This window comes from Podarcis liolepis (assembly GCF_965112155.1).
Source record: "Podarcis liolepis genome assembly, chromosome: 4".
Taxonomy (NCBI): domain Eukaryota; kingdom Metazoa; phylum Chordata; class Lepidosauria; order Squamata; family Lacertidae; genus Podarcis; species Podarcis liolepis.
This window is the reverse complement of record NC_139558.1, coordinates 63,312,082-63,334,045: the sequence shown is the minus strand read 5'-3', so window position 1 is coordinate 63,334,045 and position 21,964 is coordinate 63,312,082. Positions and strand designations below refer to the sequence as shown.

Below are 21,964 nucleotides of genomic sequence, written 5' to 3'. Positions count from 1 at the left end.
CTCCTCTTACATTCTTATCAGACTAAGGCTGTGTTTGCACAGCCACTCTGGCTGATTCAGTAAAGATACTGTATCTGTGCACCTTCTAACTGGGACATGTGAAAAATTGGGATGCTTGTCTTCTGGGGTCACATCTCGCGCAAGTCGCATGACCCGTGCCCAAAGATTGTGGTGCCCAAAGATGGGCTTTCCTTTGGGCAATGCTCTCTTGAAGTCATGGCACCACATCACTGCCCGCCCTTGCTTCATCAAGTTGAAGTGACACTGCTATTGGGAAGGTGGCTCTGCGACTATCTCCCACAGCACTGCTGCAAAGAGGCCAGGTAAACCTAATGGAGATATGATTAATTATGGTGCAAAATGAATGCTTATTAGCGAATACCTTCACTTTGCTGTGCAATATTTAGTGGGTAGGATTACATCATAAACCGTCCATGTTCAGTCACATTTAATAAATAATTCCCAACCATGAAGCCGTTGGCTGAACCTGGGCAAATTGTTGTCGTTTTCTAGCTCTTTGTGCAAACCTGAAATAAAGACATGGCATCATCACTCAGATTCTTTGGGAAAGAACATGAACTGAAACATAAATTTTGTTATTATAAATAGATTCCCTCCTCGTTTCTCTTTAAATGTCAAGTGTAATTGTGTTTCTAAGATGCAGAAGATTTTATATATCTTATGCTGGAGATGAAAGCATTCTTGGAAGTCACACTACAAGGCACAGTACTTGCCTGATTTACAGTTATGACAATTCTCTGAGCACCTGTTCATAGGTATTCTCAGCACGGGATGTGGGGGCGGGAAACAAAACAAAAGACCAAAATTTGCCACCCACATAAAGAATTAATATTCTCCTAAAAGTCATAATCAGGTTAAAGACAAAAATACCTCACCTGAATTCACAGACCTGTAGTTCTGTATGTCACATTAATACATAGTTATTTTGGCTGACTATATTTTAATACATTTTAGCCTACCTTTTCACAGGAGGCCAAAAGAGTAATGTGTTTATGTCTTTCCTTCTAAATCATTAATTTTGTTGCACTGTATGGTGACATTTTATTGGGAAATTCTTTTTTTGCCCCTCCGGTAAGGATATATTGTTTGAGAATTCAGATAACTTGAATGCTTTTCCTGGTAGTAACACATGTTTGCCTCCCTAAAGGCATAGTTTATATTTCTTAGATTTGTTTTCCCTAAACCATACATCTACTACATTACTTTCAGTGTCATTTATAAATGGCTTTAAATGCTCACGTTCAGTTCTATTTAATGTGTCATTTTGGGTTTGATTAGCTATAGATTACTAAACAGCTGTCTCACTTTCATTACCTAGGGGTGGGGTGGTCTGTCTCTTGCTGGAGGTCTTTAAGCCATCTGTTGGAGATGTTCTAGTTCTGAATTGCCTACATAGAGCAGAGATGTGGATGGGATAGCTTTCAAGTAAGGTCCACTCCAACTCTAGGACCATCTACACTATACAGTGGTACCGCGGGTTTAGTTCTGGAGGTCTGTTCTTAACCTGAAACTATTCTTAACCTGAAGCACCACTTTAGCTAATGGGGCCTCTTGCTGCTGCCACACTGCCAGGGCATGATTTCTGTTCTCATCCTGAAGCAAAGTTCTTAACCTGGAGCACTATTTCTAGGTTAGCAGAGTCTGTAACCTGAAGCATATGTAACCTGAAGCGTATGTAACCTGAGGTACCACTTACATGGAAATCAGTATTATGCTACTTTAACAGTCACAGCTTCCCCCAATGAATCCTGGGAGCTGTAGTTTGTTAAGCGTGCTGAGATACCAATCACTTCCTATTTATAGGGAATTCTAGGAATTGTGGCTCTGTGAAGGGAACAGGAGTCTCCTTTCAGCACATTGAAGTCCCAAACATTTTGTCGGGGAAACAAAACACCTAACTTAAGATTGCATTTTGTACCTACTGACTCCATGGGACATGTTTTTTGATCAGATAACTACAAGATTTCCTGTAGCGTGTGGTGTCATGGGGATGGAGGGCAGAGCTGATGAGTTGCCCTCTCATCACCAGCATCACTGCAGATTATTAAGATGGTGCATGGCAGCAAGGCTGGGGCTGTGTGGGCACACTAGCAGTAGCACCAGGTTGGCGCTACTGATTGTCCACACAGCCCTGCCCTCGCTGCTTCCTGGCCTCATCCCGGTAACCTGCAGCAAAGCAAGAGACAAGATGTTGGCTCTGCCCCAGCACACCAGCCTCTACTGAGAATTGTGTTGTAAAGCTCTCGCATTGAAAACCATGGAACCTAACCTTGGCCTGGATGATGACTGAAAGTGAGACTATTAAACTGGTGACAGACAGACAATTATTTCTATGTATTCTTCATTCTGTGGCATGATTGCTGACAGCAGCGAGACCCTGTCAGCACATGTTGACTGTGCTCAGAGAAATGCAGTGTTTGCCAATTTGCTACAGGGTGTAGCAAGTTCAAGGTGAAAAACTTGGAACCATTTTACCTACGAGATCACCTTAATCCGTGTGTACCCACTTGACCACTTCAATCTGCAGAACAATATTCATTTCACATTTGTAAGAAATTGATTGTTTTGGTGTGACAGCACCCACACTTTGGAACTCCATGCCTATTGACATCAGGCAAATATGTAAAATGATGACATATGTTTTATCCAGGCTTTAAGCTTAGTTAATTAAAATTACTTTTGAATATTTTAGAAGTTTTCAACTTTTTTTTTTACTGATAATTTCATCAGTTTATTCTTTTTGTAAACCCCTTTGAGGTTGGGTAATCCCTCCCCTGCCCCGCCACAACCAATACATATATACATTTTGTGAAATAAATAAATACAATTATTTAATGTTGCCTTCTCATCCTGTCATATCATACTCGTAAGGCAGAAATCTTTGCCCATTGGAGCTTTGATCATGAATCTGCCACTCTTAATCTGGCATCTGCCTTGGGGTTTGAGAAAGGCATGATGGAGGATTTGCCTCCCATCTATTCTTGTTTAACTGAGCTTCACTGCCAAGCAACAAACAATCTGAGAATTGCATACAATTAAGTTTCTACAAATAAGGAAAGGTCAGTTTGTTCCCCCCCCCCCCCAGGGGATGCATTTGCCTTACTTGTGGAATGTGGAATGTGCCTGATATAGTAGGTGATTAAAAAGCATTTATTTACATAGCAGCAAAAGTATCAATAACATCCAGAAAGAAGAGGCCTATAACGAGAGAGATCTTATTGTATTGACATCCTTTGACTTTATGCAAATGTGTGGGAATGAGCAGATCTTTTGCGTTATTATTTACTAGACACCAAATCCCTCCATGCTCCAACTTCTCACGAAGTTAAATGAAACTAATGAAGCTTGCAATGACAAAGTACAGTGAGATTCAGGCAGTGAACTTGTAGCCATAGCTTTACGGGCAATCTGAAAGTCATATCCCCTAAATATATCTGTAGGCTGCAGCATGTTCCGGACAGAGTTCCTGGTAAAAGAGATAGAGAAAAAAGAACAGATCACAAGCTGTGATGAGGGTTGTTTTCATCCGTCTACAGTTACAGTTATTTCCTTTCATAAATACATCCTGTTTAAGCTACACTTTGGCTCCATAATGCATGAGAGTGAAAGGCACAGAATAAACTTGGTATGGAAATAGCCCAGATGTCCCCATTTCATTTCCATGACAATATGCAGCAGCATTTGAATTTATTTATTCACCCTGCCTCTGCATGCAAGCCCCCGCAATGCAGCTTTTCTGAGCACAATAAAAACCTTAAAAGCAAAACAGTTGAACGTACACAATGAAGTTTTCAGTCACGTATAAGGGGATGGCAATTGACAATAAAGTTTGGTTTGCTAAGTGTTCAGGGACTGCTTAAAGGGCACAAAACAGGTGAGCAAGGAGAGTTCTCAGGAGAGAATGACAGGTGTAGGGCCACCAGTGAAAAGACTCTGTCCCTGATCTCTAGAATGATTAATCTGAGTGACGGGTCAGATAGTGTGTTTATATGGGGTGGGGGGGGTGAACATCATCATTTCAGAATTCTGAAACAGTCATAAAACTTTCATACAAAGGCATTTTTAACAATATTTTCATACCTGTATCTTAATCAAAATAATTTTAACAATTATATTCTCTCTCTTTTTTTTGGCCAAACCAGGACAATAAGTGCTAGGGTCTGCTAGGCTGTTCTAAGGGTCAATGGGGGAGCTATTTGCCAGTAATTTCTTTGTAAAGCAAGAAAATCAATACCCAAGCAGTCACGTATTCAAACCAATGGTCCTTAGGGAATACAGTGGTACCTCAGGTTAAGAACTTAATTCATTCTGGAGGTCCGTTCTTAACTGAAACTGTTCTTAACCTGAGGTTAACTTTAGCTAATGGGGCTCCCCGCTGCCGCAGCACCGCCACAATACAATTTCTGTTCTCATCCTGAAGCAAAGTTCTTAACCCGAGATACTATTTCTGGGTTGGCGGAATCTGTAACCTGAAGCGTCTGTAACCTGAAGCGTATGTAACCCGAGGTACCACTGTAATGCAACCAAACTGGATAAAAGTGACTGCTGTTGTGGACAACAGAGGAAATTACAAACATCTTCTGTCTTGCCCTTCGTTGGAATCTATCTTAAGCTGAGTCAAACTGTTGTTCCATCTAGTAGACACTTAACTAGCAATGGCATTCAGAAAGGAACCTGCCCCAGCTATGTCTGGAAATGTCAGAAACCTTTTGCACCCAACTTTACACAGCACATACAATAAAGTAGTACAAAATAGCATCCCTTCTTTGACAGTCCCCATGTTGCCTTGCACACTCATTGGCCAAAATATTTTAACTCTGGAGTATTGCAGTTCAGTATTGTGTTTTTTATGTTGCACACCACCTTTTATATTTTCAGCAAAAGTACATTTTCTAAATATTTAAATAAATGAATAAAAACTATATTTTTACATACTCCCACTAGTCAATGGTGTTAGGCTGTGACCCTAAGGAAATCCACTTTGAAGTTAGCTCCATTGAAACCAATAGACTCCCAAGTTAATGTGTGGTGTACATACAGTATTAAAAGAATTCTTACTGAGACCTCAGCATCTGAATATGACACAAAGTTTTGTAGATCCCATTACAGATCAAATACACCATGCATACTTATACAAAATGCTTTTTTAAGCTGTTGTATAAGGGTATGATTATTCTGTAACAATTCAAGTGAAGTCTGTTGTAATGGAACCAGTTATACTTAATTACCACTTACATCCCCATCCAATATATATTACCAAATGCTTAACAAAAACGGGATATTTTTGGATAGCTTTAGAGAATGAGAGAATTTAAAGAGCTAGGATAATACCATCAAATTGTAATGGAAATATAATCTATCATGTCGAGAATGCAATATAGGATTTGCTTATATTTTGTACAGATGCATTGAAACTCAGATAAAAGATAAGAAAATCAGGAATAAAACTGACATTTGTCAAGCTGAAATGCTGATTTTTACATCTGATTTAGATGGTCGTCTTTGATACAGACCCAAATACACATCTGATGAAATTGAAAGAATAATGTGTGGTAAGTGTTCAAAACACTATCATTAAAATGCTATTTTTTAAACAAGTGTCACATAATGTTCATGTGCATATGTATGGATGTGCTATTTCCATGTGGCAATCCCTGCATACTGCAACATCCCTGCCCACTCACATTAGGTAACTGCCTTTCCTGTATTATTTTGGTGCCTACTTTTGCTGTTGTTGAGGTAAACGTACCCAAACGTGTAAAGTTGATGGGTGGCTTAATCTGTAATTTTAGTTGAGCATGTAATTTTAGCTTAGAATGTATCCTTTTAGCTGTTTATTTCAATCATACTGCAGTTTTATAAACTTGTTTTCAACACCAATTTTTTATTGAGAATATTAATGTATGTTTGATCATCTTTGTAAGCCACTTAGAGGTTTTATTTACACTTAAGCATTATACTAATTTTGTTTTGTTGTCTTGTTGTTGTTATTTTTAAAAAGGCCAATAAGATTTTCTTAAACATAGATCTCCAAAAAGAGTTGTGAATTTGTTCATAAACCGTACAGCACTAAGTGAAACACACCATTACTGAATGTAAAGTGATCATTTCTAGTAGGGTTTTCTTTTTCATGCAGCTTCTTTGAAACTGGCTATTTGCCAGTCATATGCAAGTGCAATGTGGCTAGTTGAACTTCATGAAGTTCAGCACCTCATTGATCGGCAAAGCACTATTATAAGATTGGAGCTTCCTTATTAAATCCTGTTTTGACTGAGCACTGCCCCCCCCCCACTCTGCCAAAGCCCATTACATTACTATTCTGCTTTTACTTGAGGCAATGTAACGTAACTTAACAGTTAAACTGCAGAAATGTGTTATGATTTTATTATGGTATATTTGATTTTGTTAAAAAGATACATGCCTCGCCTGAAGAAATGAAAGAATGTCTATTAAAAAAAGCTAATTATGAATATTTTTCAAACGTGTCTATGCAGTTCATAGAACTGCCCAGAGGCAGAGCTAATCTCTACTTTGTGCATTGTGATATGATGCTTCACAACTATTCTCGCTTGGGTTCCCACTCCCCTCCCCAAATAACACAGATTGTTTATACAGGTGTGATGGGTGCATATGCTGGACTTCCACATGTCATATAGCTCTTATTTCATGGAAGTGCACTTTTCAACAAATGTGATTTCATAGTGCCGTTTGCTACTGATAATAGTTGGAGGCAGGCTTTTGTACTGTAGCATGACATTGGGACATGTTCAGTGCTACAGTTAGTTAGCCATGCTCTCCACAGTTCCCCTTTCCACCCAGGGGTCTGTCCTCTCAGCAAAACAAGCTGCAAATGTGCTCTGCCAGACAGTACTGAGGTACCTGGCTGCAGAATGGGCCTAAAATAGAACAACCCCACAGGAGCTGTTAAACTTCATAAAAGTTTGCAAGGTTAAAGAATACAAAATAGCAATTGTTGTACTGCTTTCAGGGCTGGCTAAAAAGTGTGTGTGTGTTTCAGAATGTAGTGGAATGATGGGAGCTGCAGTCCAGCAACCCCTGGAGGGCTGCAGGTTCATCACCCCTTAAATAAGTGAATTTAATATGCTGAAGGGCAATATATAAATGCTTTAAATACACAAGCCAATTTTAGCGTCTATATGTACAATCTGCAAATGGTGCTTACACCATTCCTTCCTTATCTAGCACTGCACAGAAATGGATACCAGGCACCCACAGGTGCAAACTTAATTGCCATTGTCAAAATAAATTAAAAAATTGTCCAGTAACACCTTAGAGAACAACTAAGTTTGTTCTGGGTATAAGCTTTTGTGTCCATGCACACTTCTTCAGAAAGCTTATATCCAGAACAAGCTTAGTTGGTCTCTAAGGTGCTACTGGACAATTTTTTTATTTTTTATTTTTTTATTTCGACTGTGTCAGACCAACGCGGCTACCTATCTGAATCTTGCCATTGTCAGTTAACGCTGAACCTAAAGTTGAAAGAATGGCGACATTCTGCTTGGAGAATGACTTCTCTCTAGCAGCGTAAATGCAAAATTTTATCCCGAACAACAGGAAAATATATATGCAGCTGTCCGTAAAGGAAAATAAAAGTAACCACAGGCTTTGTTCCGACCAATAATACTGGAAACAATGTTTAACTCTTATCATCATTAGCCATTGCTGCACTATAGTCCTGTCCTTAACTTGACAAGGAGACTGTGGACCACATTGAGGCAAGACAGCTGCACAAGCTACAAGTTATTGACATTCTGTGGTGTAAGAAACAGCAGCTTGTAGCTACTGTTACTACAGCATTCTGTATCTGGCAAGGAAGGAGTGTCTGGCTCTGCTTGTATTTGAGGCAAATGTTTTCACACTCCCTTTCTCTTACTGCAGACAGATTAATGTTGCATCAGATAGAACAGCTTCAAGACTCCTAGGATTTTAAACAGGAGCGGGAGAGTAGAACCTGCTGGATTCACCAGCGGCATGCAGTTTTCTTGCCTCTCATGCTAGCTAGTCCATGTTACACTGCTGTCTATTTACAATGTGGCTGAAATATGAAGACTATGGAAATATATCTGAATTATGTAATAGTCACTGTTCAAATTGCCATTCATAATGCGACATTAAAATTGATTTTGTCTAAAATGGCTATGGGTTGTTTAAAGCAAAACAACAGAAAGCCTTTTTAAAATGCCATATGAATGATCACAAATTCAAATTAAAAAAGCTTAGGATTCACAATGAAAAAGCAAATGTATTTATTTTAATGTGGGAATGTGTTTATTTCAATGTCTGCACCATTGCACTTTCAAATAAACTAAATTCAATTTGCCTGGATGTAAGATCTCAGATTGAAATAAATGCTACATTGAATGTATTTAATGGAAATTCTCTGAGATTCCATGTACATACAGTGTGTAGCATTCCTATTGATGCTTACCATTCACAGCAAGCATATTTAATGCAGAAAATCTGATATTCCAATTTTAACAATCAAAAGTCTCACAAATATAATATCAATTGCAACAAATATTGCTGTTTAGTCAGGGTTGTAAGTATGCTATGATATGGTGGGAGCACTCAGAAATGCTTACAGCTGGCAGTGGTGTTGTTGTTTTGTAAGGTGTGTTTCTAGCTCTCATTGTCATGATGATATATGACTGAAAGTGTGTGGGCGTAGCTTAGCAAAGTCGCAAAATCCCAAAAAACTGTTGTACAATATTTCATTAGTCAGATAGTTAGCTTCCAGCTCCTAGACCCTCTCAGGACTAGCATTAATAATAATAACAGGCCTTTTCTGTGATGGCTCCCTGTTTGTGGGCTACTTTCCCCAAGGAAGCTTGCCTGGTGCCTTAATTACATATCTCTGTTGGGGGGGGGTATTGTTTCGTTTGTTACTATGTTTTGCATCTCCCTGTAATTCTTAGATGAAGGGAAATATATATTTTTTAAAAAATGACAAGAACAATCTTTAAAAATTGTAAACAATAGCAAGCAAGTTCCATGAAATAAGAGAAATCGTGTAGATTTGCTTAGCTTTTGTAATGTATTCATGTCAAAGAATTTAAATTTTTGTAGGATCTGGCTTGCCTTGGAACAGCATTGTTGTTATTTTAAGTGTAGAGATCTCCAGATGACCAAGTCTATTTGTATGGTAGGTAATTTTGAATGGCTGTGGTGACAATCATATACAAGTGTGTGTTTTTTCATTAGGGAAAGTATATAAAGTTTCAAGCTGGCTCTTATTAACCATTAGCAATGAATTATATCATCACTGACTGAGGGGGGAAATGTTATGCTTCTTTTGAAAAATACCCGGGCTTCCAGTCAGGTGTAAACAATCATAATTTTTTACATACAAAAGTCATTGGACTTTATCCAATGCTAGTCCTATTCAAAGTAGACCCACTAAAATTAATGAAGCTAAGTTTGTCATGTTACTTTATTTTGATGGGTCTGCTCTGAGTTGGGACTGGCATTGGATAGAGTGCATCAAATCTTTCTTTTGGGTATGCGTCTTTCCTTTGGAATAATAAGACAATTCTGCAATAGAAAGGCAGCCTAAAGTGGTTCTACTCAGAAAGCTATGATAGGTTTGTCAACAAATGCATGATCCCCTCTCAACCATATAGACAGGATATGTTTGTAACGAAGCTAGATTTTATCCAAATACTGACATGGGAATTGCAAAATGCAACCTTTTAGAAAGAAATGATGAACAAAAAACTTAATTCAAAGAGCTGAGAGGGCTTTAACTGCCTGTGGAATTCATTCTTTCTTTAGAACATCAAGTTTAAAGGTTTGTTCACACTTACCTCTTAATTCCATTGTTTTCAAAGTAAAATCAACTGCACTATTCAGAGATAAGGGGAAAGTTCTTTTCCCATGGCAAGACCATGATATCTTAATTTCACTCCTTCACCTTGTCCCCAAAGCTCAGTTCTTGAATAAAATGTCATTCAACAATTGATTGAAACAGGCCTCATTTTCCCTGTTAGTTGTTTCCTGCCTGCTACATCTCCTTCTCTTCTTACACATTCCCCTTCATTTTTAAATCTAAGTCAGGGCTTCCCTCAATGTTGTGGATGCTGATGACTGTCAGTATATATAACTCATTCTTCTATCACATAAGGTATGTGGCATGTGATGGAAACCAATTAGGATCAATGTCAACAAACAGTTTTCCTACGACTGACATGGAAAAACCATGACAGAATAATAACGTACATTAGACAGCAATCTCTGAAGAGAAACACATCTCCAGGCAGCCATTTTTGTATGCTACAGTGTCTTAATATGGTGGCTGGCCTTCTCTCAACTGAGCACACATTAAAGCTTCCAGGAGACACGTCTGTCTGTCTATCTAATTACACCTGATATTGAGAGCAGCTCAGCTTAACATGTGTTGTGATCTGAATGTGAAAGAGTGACAGGAAAACAAAACAAAACTGAAATGGGCTCAATTCGTATTTTGTAAAGATGATCTAAACTTGGAATTCTAAAGAACAGCTTTAGCTGTGTCAAAGGCCATATTGTAGGTTATCCTAGCAGCACTTTTGACATCTTATTTTACACAAACCATTGTGTAAATTCTTCTCAGTTTTAAAACTGCCTCTGCCAGGAAACACTGCTGTTCCAGAACATACAGAACTAGCTGCATGGTTCTTTGAATCGCAAGCCATATGCTTTTGCCCTTAAGTCCATTCAGCGAAAATAAATTCTACAGTATCTAACCTGATGTCATTTTAGTTGTATTGGTGCTCTCTGAATCACATATTTCCAGTCTTCCTAATTTCATTTTATAGCAACAATGTGTGCCATCCTCGTCTTTCTTTCTTTCTTTCTTTCTTTCTTTCTTTCTTTCTTTCTTTCTTTCTTTCTTTCTTTCTTCTCTATCTCCTCTCCCCCTTTCCTTAATTTGTTCTAAAATCCATTCTTATCCATCTCTTCTACCCATGACTATGATTGTATTAATTTAAAACTAAACCGTTTAGGGCAATTTCTGTTGTTTACTTTCTTTCTACTCTAAATTAATTCTGTCTCTAAATCTGCAGCTGTCCAGAAAGAGGAGCTCCTGGATGATACATGTAAAAATGCTGCTTAGATTCCTCAAAAAGATAATTTTGATGACAACCTGATTAAGCCAGTATAAATCACTTTGTCTACTGAACGCTGCCAGCTTAAGCTATACTAGTGCATACCTTTCCCCGCTGCTTCGCCATTATTTTCAATTAACTTAGAGAATGGACTTTTATCTCTAGGTGTATGCCTGCCTGTTTGCAGCATCTCAACCCCAATTGCCTTCTCTGTGCCAATTATTATTTCCCATTAGCTATTAGCATTATCATAATTACTGAAAAACCCACCTGTTCTGTGAAGGTGAATCACTGCAGCTATAAATACCTCATCCCACTCTTTGCTCATATGGCACTTTCTCCTCAGTATGCTATTGCTTCTGGCCTTTGGACTGCAATTTCTTTATATAATTGTTGTTCAGCACCATCTTGCTCTTAGGTTAATGCCATGATACACCTATGAACACAGCATACATTTTCAAAAACATATACTTGATTGAAATGTTCTTGCCCTAACTTTTAGGCAGCTAGGAAGGTGTGCCACTTTCCAGTAAAAGACTCTTGATCAAGCCAGGTGTCCCCCCCCCCCCGCCAAGTATTAATTCTTTCCTGTCTGGAACATGATTATGGTGATGGTGGTGATTATTTCTTACCTTCCTCTCTGCCAAAAGTGCCAGGGTGGGCTACAAGAAAGGATGGGGAAGAAATTTGATTCAGATTGCGCGTAAAAGTGAACCTACACTTTCTGAAAGAGTATGCAAAAAAGTCACCTTTTGAAATTCACCCTTGTCCTATTTTGCACTACCATGCTCCAGCCAAGTAATGTGTACATAATGCATATGCTAGGGTAAAGTGTGCACATAAGTGCATATACTAGTGAAAATACCATACAATAAGTAATGCATTATATTAGGGGAAATTGCTTCGCAAAAATGTGTGTATTTGACAAAATTGCGTACAAACATACATATATTAGGAGAAATTTGCACACACAAAATCTGCTGAATTTTCATGCATATTTTTTTAAAAAAATGCAAACTGATGTGGAAAAACGAGAAAGGGAGAGAAATAAAAATTGGCAGAATTGAGCATCTTGAGTTACAATGATGGGGGGGAAATCAATATTCAACATCAATATTCAGAAAAAAATTACAATCAGAACTACAGGAGGGTTCATTAAAATAAAGGTGTCACACTTACAGGCCAGCGTAAAGTGCTTTGTCTTTGGTATATAATGGAAACTATACAATGAAAGTGTCAGATACACCTCTGTGGGAGGCTGAAGGGGTTGTTGCAGATGAAACACCAAAAACTGCACGTGAATCATCTCACATTCCCTCAAACGCAATGCTTTACAAGGGATTCATTTCACACTTTTAGCTGCCAATCATGAAGGGTACAGTAAGCAAGCACAGAGAAATGAAGCGTAGGAAGCAGGCCCAGGGCTGCTCATCTGATCAGCATTAATAAGATGCTTGAAGCCACTTGGCATACAAACATACCAGCATTCTTTATTTTAACCAAAGGTTACCCATTGATCTCAGAAAGTTGCATCCATGATTTCCCCAATGTTCTTTTTAAAAAAGCAGCTGTGTGGACCAGCAGCAGCTGAGGAAATAGCAGCCATAAGGTCTGGCATATGGACAGACTACTTGGTTGCAAGAGTAATACAGACCTCACTGTTCAGCAGAGGTCCTGTTGAAGCCCCAAGTGAATTGAAGACGCTAATCAAGCTTTGTTGGGTTTTTGGATTTGTTTGACATGAGTAAGGGGACATTAAGAAGACTATCATGTAGAATACAATTAGAGGAGAGCCTACGGGTTGTTACTGAAGGCACCTGAATGTCAATCTCAGCCCAACATTTTGAGGACCCTAAACTAGACTCTGTTCTTTAAAACATGCAATTGATTGAGACAGTTAGCCTTGTGCTGTATGGAATTTATTCTTTTATACATTTTTTCACATATATTTGTTAAAGTATGGAACTGGAAGACAAATCTTTATGATGCACTGTATGAACTTGTGTAATTATATCCCAAGCTAGAAAGAACTTTCAAAATGATAGGGTTGCTTAAAGCATGATTACAGCACACCCTATAAGTGTTAGCAAGGTGTAGAAAAATGCAATTGTGACCATGCTTTGGTAATAAAAATTCTAGCAGTGTGCTATTGCCTAAAAGAGATTTTTCATTACCTGCAATATTGACCCCTTTGATATTGATGAAAATATAGCTGCTGTCTACCGTACAAGCAGTACTTCATCCTTAGTAATAAATAACAAGAACATTCAAGTATAAAATATAGTAATGTACATGCAGATCAGCTTAAAGAACTAGATACACTTGGAAAGCTATTGGTAGTCACAGATTTTAATAAACGTTGAGTTAAGGTGATATTAGTGGAAAATTTATAGTTACTTTCCACCATATTCATCCGTCCACATCAGATGTAAGAAGACCAAGAAGTAAATCACCTGAGTTAAATAAGATTATTGCTAAAATATAATGGGCAGGCACTAAGGTCAGCCAACTGTATAACCAAGAAGCAAAGCTTACAAACTAGTCCTAGCTGAAAAAATGCAACAGAAATGGTGATTTATAGTGCAAATAATTTTGAGGGGGGAAATAGCATGAAATCTCATTTTAGGCTACATATCTCAGAGTAGAATAGTACTGGAGAGCTATGCTCAAGCAAGAAACATAAAGTACCTACAAAGCTCTCAAAGATGTCTTCTGCAAAGAATGAAAACAACAATTACACCCAGCACTCAATGTTTAGATGTCTGTAAACCATTTGCTAAGGTAGTGCACATTGGTGATAAGAGTAGACATTTTGTTGTACTGAATACCAGCTCTATCAAGTAAGAGAATGAATTGTCCTGTAAGATTACATACCATGTAGAATTGCTTTAATATAATGTAACATTCCAGTTAAAAGCAATGTTATCAGGTCCCCTGGAATAAATACCCCTGAGAATAGTGTATATAGTTGAGTAGAACACACAGTGGATTTCAGCTGAGGAATAATTTGCTCACATCCCAATGCCAGCGCAAATTGCAGTTCACTTATAATTTGTATGGTTCAAAGACCACATTGGGACGATGAAAGAGTGATAGCCTACATCAGCTGCAACAAAGAGCTAGGGACCGAATATAGCAGTAGATGGAAGCTTCCTTTCTTGGACAAACTGCATAAAACCTTCCATCCTTGATGCAGGCAAATTCCTATCTTGAAGACATCTTTTTCTTAATGTTTGGCAGTGCCACAGTCTGCTGCCTTCCAAACCAATGGGTAAGGGAGGAATTAGGACAGTGTGGGACAAATTCTTGCACATCTGCTGTAATAATGTGAACATAGGGGTATTTGAAAGATGAGTAGGTGACCTCGTGGCCACTGATTACCCCTTTCAATTGCTCCCCAGGGCTAGTCCTGAAAGTGCTTTGGATCTATATTTGTAAGACCTTTTAAAAGAGAGATTATAGAGCACTTTGAACAATTTTCTGTGGAAATCTGGCTCATGCCTGGCATAATATTTGAACCCTATATGGGTGGCGTATTTCCCACAGAATCAGCATTGATGTATTGATCTGGTGTGAGAAACTCACACAATCAAACCAGCCTTTTGACTGGATCACTAAAACTGGATTTCTCAGCTATGCCAGAAATGCTCGCAGTGGGGCAGGGGGAGATAAAATATCTCACTGAAGGTAGGTGATGTGTAAAGGGTCCTGGTGTCATACCCAGATGACCCAGGGTAGTCAGATCCAGTGGATATGATAGATACAAACGCCATAATAACTCTTCAGTTCAGCCGCCTCTAATCTATATCTGAAGTAGTGATGAGAACAGAACCTGATTTCTCTGAAGAGCATGGGCACAAGGTGAAATAGCACCAAAGATTTCAACATTGTCATTATTTCAAGCAAAATGGCTCAAAGTGACTGGAGTGATTATAGAAATATCTCTTAACTGTCAGCTACAGGCAAACTATTGGCAGGCACTCTTCACTGCTGAATGCTAAACTTAAGAGTCACTCTGCATCTATTGACACTGGAGCTTTAATTATGACACAGAGCTATTGGCATCTTCTCTGCCGCTTGACAACTACAGAAAATGTCCAGGCAAGAAAATCAAAAACAAAATAGGCACAGCTTCATAGTCTTCATCAGCCTGACAGAAGCATTTAGAATCATAGATGTGAAAGAGTCTTCGGGTTTCTCTAATCCATCTGAGGCAGGATTGCTGCATCTAAACTTGGAATGAGACAGAATGACTTTCGTAGCTTTGCATTTATCTTCCCAATGGCCCCAAAACATAACCTTATTCTGACACTTGTTGTAAACATTTAAACATTGTTCTCTTGTACTATTCAGTTTTGTATTGCACTGTTCTCTTGTATTGCTTACATTGCACTATTGGGAGACATCTGTACCTATTAATACTTGCTACTGCAAATGACTGTCTTGGGTCCTGTCAAAATAGGGAGGGACCTTGTCACATAATCCTATGGGATATGCCCAGAGAAGGAGCATAATGTTCTCCCTGGTTATTGACTCCACTGTAGACACACATGTACTTACTAGAACAGGGGTGGATCTACACACAGGCGGGGAAACCACTATACAGTGGTACCTCAGGTTAAGTACTTAATGCATTCCGGAGGTCCGTACTTAACCTGAAACTGTTCTTAACCTGAAGCACCACTTTAGCTAATGGGGCCTCCTGCTGCTGCTGCGCCTCTGGAGCACAATTTCTGTTCTCACCCTGAAGCAAAGTTCTTAACCTGAAGCACTATTTCTGGGTTAGCGGAGTCTGTAACCTGAAGCGTATGTAACCTGAACCGTATGTAACCCGAGGTACAACTATAAATAAGTCAAAAATTAAATCATTATAACAAAAGGGGGGGAGCTATGGAAAATCATTTAGAATTTTTATTTTGCACCAGCGGCATCTGGTGTTGCATGTTTATAACACATTCCAAACACAGTTTTTTGACTCATGTAGCTGAGTCCCAGGAGTCACCATCCTTTTTAGGCCTATGGGCACATTTGACCATGCAGGTGGAGAGGGAGAACTCAGTGGATTCAGGGTCATCAAGTTACTCCTCCAGCCCAGAGCCATGTTGATGACTCCTGAGATGTTCAAGTATTGATCTAGGGCAGGTTTGCTACTCTTCAATAACCAGTCCCACTTTCTTGGCACTCCTCACTCCTCTTTCATTGCTACACTCATTTGACATCTCTCTCATTTTATATTTGCACCTGTACTACTTTCACCCCCCAAAAAGAGACAAGACACATAAGCTTGCTGCTTTAATGAGCAAGAATGTTATTTCAATATAAGTAATAGACAATGGGCTTACTTAATAGCTTACTTAATAAGTACAGAACTCCTTATCTCCAGAGCAAGCACCATATCAGACTGACATAAACGAGATTTCCTTGTCCTGTGTCAATCCTTTTTGGGCAAGCTGCCTTGAGACAATGGCTAGTATTTCAGCTATTCATAGTCCCTGGTGGCAGTAGCAGTGAGGTTTCCCACAGGCTTCACTGCTTTTCGTGGGTTAGCCTGGCAAACCCTAAGTAGATGTCCTGTCCCTTTATCTTCAGTTACAATACTTGGGACTTTTTAGTTGTGTAGGGGTGGGGGAATAAGGGTGCATATGATAGAGAACTATGCATGGTGTGAAGGAGGGGGATAGAGATAAGTCCCCCCCCCCCTTTCTCATAATAAAAGAATTCGAGCCCATGCAATGAATCAGAAAGTTGGATTATTCAGGACAGGGTAAAGGAGGTACTTTTATACAGAGAGCATTGTTAAACTGTGAAATTCACTGCCACAAACTGTAGTGATGAAAACTAATCCTTAAAAGAGTATTCAGCAAATTCCCCACTCCTGGTTTACATAGGAGATTGATAGATATATCTCCCCCCTAACCTAGCTATATAGATTTCTCTTGTTTTGAGGATTTTTAACAACAAATATATACCTATATCTATAGATACAGACAGGTAAGTAGACAGAGATAAAGACTTTGAACCACACCCTTTCAAATCATCTTTTGCCTGTCCTATTGGGCAGAGTGTTGTACCTGAGCAGCCATGGTGTCCCTCCTAACCCTGTGATCTCATAACAATAGAATCCTGCTAATTTGAATCTACTTAACTGCTTCTTCATGCACCACAGAGCAATCAACGTCTGGCAACTAAGACTGCTTATATACATGCAGGAGTTTCTTCTGTGTCATATGGCATGATGTAAAAGGGTTAATTGATCAATTTTTGTAATGCCATACCATCTGATATGCAATAATAAGGGCTTAGTGTGAACTAGGTCATAAGTAGCATAAGTCTGATGGTTTTGGTCTATCATCCACAGGACACAGAAATGAACATATCACAAAAGCACCATATAATTTAGAATAATCAGCAGTCTCTGCCCAGTAGACGTCCTAGAATTTCTGCAATTTTCCCCTGGAGGAAAGCATCAGGGGAGGGGGAGGAGCAGTATAAATTTTAGAAAAGCTGTTCATGGTGTCAGGACTATTTTACAAACTTGCATTCTGGGAAATTGTGTATTAGCCCTTTCATGAATGTGCATAGCTTACCTAACAGCTAGAAACATTGACAGCTCAACATCTCTTTCATCATTCACAGCTCAGGGAAATAGAGTTGAAATTAAGTGCTGTTAAGTATTATGCTGTGAGAGATTGAGGTTTGGTGGATCCAGATATTGGTACACCAGTCACTTTCCTCATATACAGTGAATTGCAGTCCAAAAAAGTGCCTAAGAAGTGATTATGTGATTTGTGAACTGGGCTCTTGACATATTCAAAATTACTAAGGTGAATTACTTCTTGAATTGGGAGATAATTATATCACCAGTCTACTCTGCAGAAACAATGTAGACCTCAAACAGGAACAATTGCAATGGAGTATTGCATTTTTCTCTGTGCCCCATACTCTAATTAGCACATTCTAATTTAAAGCTTAACAAGAAAGCCACACAAAGTATATAGTTTATAGCTTTATATTGTTAAGCTGGGTGGTTCACAGTGAGACAGAACCCCGTATTTTATTTGATTCAGTTTGTTGCTTCCTTCCCCCCGCATCAGATAATTAAATAATCCAAACAAGATGAAATGAGTTGCTTAATTTCTTTAGGAATTAGAAGTCATTTAGGTTTGAGAAATTGCTTTTCAAAGCATCTGGATGTTTCTCTGTAAAAGACCAGATGAGCTGGTTTGTCCTCTAATTTCTTTCATCTTCAAAACTTTAAATCAAATCAATATTTTATTGCATTATTTCTCAATGCGAGAAGCATCCCCCCCCCTTTCAAAAGACTGCATCTAAGCCTACAATCCAAACCCTTTCTGGTTGAGGGATGGGCAGTGTAGAGGGGCCACCACCACAGATGTAGCCCTACTTCTCACACCAGCTGGGCAACAGCTTGGGGATAGGCAATTTACTGTGACAGCTTGGAGCTGACACATGATTGGACTCAGATTGGGTCTGATGTTGTCACTTGAGAGCAGTGACCTGCTGTGGATCTGGTGGATTCTGCGGTAGCCCTCCCCACTCTCAAAACTGGCTCCGCCAGTCCACATATTTGGAGGCTGAGTGTGCTGGGTGTAGGGACACTCCTACCCAGTCCAACCCTCCCAGCCTGGTGTAAAGGAGATTTGGATTGCAGCCTTCAATGTTTCATATTCTCTTTTCAACTTGTATTCCTTGGGCTACAATTAGCTGGATATATTAGCAAGGTGTGGTGGTGCTGTGGGTTAAACCACAGAGCCTAAGACTTGCCGATCAGAAGGTTGGCGGTTCGAATCCCCACGACAGGGTTAGCTCCCATTGTTCGGTCCCTGTTCCTGCCAACCTAGCAGTTCGAAAGCATGTTAAAGTGCAAGTAGATAAATAGGTACTGCTCCAACGGGAAGCTAAACGGCGTTTCCGTGCACTGCTCTGGTTCGCCAGAAACAGCTTAATCATGCTGGCCACATGACCCAGAAGCTGTACGCTGGCTCCCTCGGCCAATAAAGTGAGATGAGTGCCGCAACCCCAGAGTCGGCCACGACTGGACCTAATGGTCAGGGGTCCCTTTACCTTTTCTTAGCAAGATAGGACTATGGTTTCTGAACTTCACTTGTTTAAGAAAAAGAGGAGAGGGAGCCTGTGGCCATTCCGATGTTGTTGGACTCCAACTCCCACAAGGCCCAGTGGCCAGTGGCCAGATGTTGTAAGACTTGAAGCCCAGCTTCAAGGTTGATAGAGATTGGCCACAACTGCAATAAACCATACTTTAAACTAACTGCTTTTTCTGATCTTGAAATGTTTGTTTCCAATCTCCTGTTTGGATGCATGCTGGACAGAGAGGGGGTAGCGATGGGCACTTGCACCAGAGTTTTCAGCAGACTATGGTCTCGCATTCTTACAGACTCAATCCCCACACTTTTCTAAAGTACCCGGGTTATCACACTGAATTGTCTAACAAGCATCACACACACCCCACTATAGTGGAGCATAGCAATGGGAAAACACATTGTTGTACTTGGGCTGTAAATATAATGGGGAAGGGACATGCTAGAAAATGCAAGCCAGATAACTAGTGTATTGACAGACCACATAGAAGGTTGGCACTGCGATCCCATTCAATAGCAGGAATGATAATTATAATAGTAATAATGCATATTCTTTATCTAGTTGCAGTCCTTACAACAGCCCTGTGTGGTGAGTCAGTATTATTGTACCCTATACTGCAGATGGGGGTACTTAGGTAGAGAGATACTTTCTAACACTCCCTGGAAAGTTCATAGCTGCGACAGCAATTTAAGTTGGGACTTTCTGGTTAGTAGAATCGTGACAATGATCTCATCTGAAATGGGTGAAAACTGAATGAACTAATGCTGGCAGTTCCAGAGAAAATGGCTTGTGTAGAAGCAATCTACATGTCAAATTGTATATTGATTTGTTTTTATTTGTTGCAAATAGTTGAGATGTTCGGTCCAGAGTCATGATAAAGGAAATGATAATTTTAGTGTGCCAGGGGAGTGGGGGCAGGTAACATGCCATTTCTGTCTTTTCTCCCCTCTCTTGGGAAAAAGCAAATTCATCAGAAGTGAATGCAGTAAAGATGCTGTCCAATGACTCTTTGATGAGACAGGTCTAAAATCATCAAAGGCTGCCCTCTTATTTTTATCAAAAAAGTACAAGCCGGGCCAATAGAGACCACTGAGTAGGGTAGACGATAAGAGTAATTAGCCTCTATGATAGATAAATCTTCCTCCTCTGATGATCAAAGACTGCTGAAATTGCTAAATCATATGCAATGCTTCAGTGATATGAGTAAAATAAAGTAGAATTATAATCTCCGCAATCGCATTACTTAGGATGTTAACTCTATTTTAAATACATTTGAATTTTATTTTGGTTGCTTCTTCTTTCTTTTTGAAGATATTAGGCCTCTAGTGATATAATTATTAATATTTTCCAAATGCTATTCTTCAGGTAGGTTAATAATTAATTGGCAAATGACTGGGGAAGGAGGCTGCAAAAGGGAGGAGATGAGTCTTCTAGTTTCTTTGTTTCTTCACTCAGAGATACCTACGGTATATAATTTTTCAGCTATTATGGTCATATGGCTATGAATTATTGTCAATACTGGAGTACATCCTGGAGGGGTGAAGAATGGTGCGGCCCAATAATGGTGTCACTGCTTCCCTATCAGGTACATTTCAGAGTGACCAACAATAGTGGGGGTTCTTGTCCTCAGGTCTACCTTAGCTCTGTCGGCTATCTGGTGCCAATTAGTTTTCAAATTAGCTTGCAGTGCAATATGGTGGGGGGAGGGGATATGTTTTCAGACCAAGGGCCAGGGCTAGTGACATCATTAGGCCAACTAGGCAGCCATCTAGAGTGCAGTGAAGACCTCAGAGAGGCACAGTACTGACCTTTGAGGTGCACAGCATTATACGATTACTCTTTGCTTTATCTTAAAAACTGCTGAGAATATTGAACTTTTATTTTATATGCTAGACAACAGGCTACACCAATAACATTCATACAAAAGAAAAATGGGGAATGGAAAATGAAAGGTATTAGTAAAGAAGGAAAAATACCAAAGTCGCAGCCCAGGAGCTTCTCTCATTTGCACTAATATTAGGTTTAATAATAAAAAAAAAACATATCTACTCAGGTATTGTCTCACTAGACTGACCAGCATGAAATGATTTGAAATGATAATAGAAGCATAATTTTAATTACTTATTACAATGTTGCTTTCCCCAAAAAATCAATTCAAAGTGACTTACAAAAACAAAGGTTAAAATAGATATAGACCAAGAATAAAACAACTTAAAATACTCACAATAATGTGCAGCAAATCTAACCCAACTAGTATCATTATCAGCTTAAAATTTCCCATTCCTGATATAATTTGAAAATATCCAACCCAGGAGCGACTTCACTTCACTTTCAGCTACCTTATAATAATAGCAACGCATTATTATTTTAACAACAACTTTGGAGGGCGGTAGAAATACAATATGCTCTATAAGGGAATAATCCTTGTTGCCAAGGAAACTAAGTGGAGTACATGATTAATATATAAGCACTTTAAAGACTGGCATGACAGATGGAGAAATAAAGTTGAAGATTCCCCCCCCCATTGTTATGCACCATATAAAAAACATAATTGTTAATTGTTGACCTATTAAATGCTACAAGTGTGTGATACATTATCACTTCTTATAATGTATATCCAATATTACAATTATAATACTTTCGTTTAAGGGTAAGGACAGTTGAGATTTCTGTTATAGGGTGTGGTACCTGGCCTCAAAACTGTTCACATCTGCTAT

The 21,964-nt window shown here is 39.1% G+C and overlaps 1 long non-coding RNA gene across 1 annotated transcript; it reads right to left on the bottom strand.

Moving 5' to 3' along the window:
• Positions 1 to 3,386: 3,386 nt before the first annotated feature.
• On the bottom strand, positions 3,387 to 21,575 carry LOC310705869. The gene is made up of 3 exons (XR_014525505.1): positions 21,472 to 21,575; positions 11,759 to 11,788; positions 3,387 to 3,487 (listed from the first exon to the last, which is right to left on the bottom strand). It is a non-coding gene; the product is annotated as an uncharacterized lncRNA (long non-coding RNA).
• Positions 21,576 to 21,964: the final 389 nt, after the last annotated feature.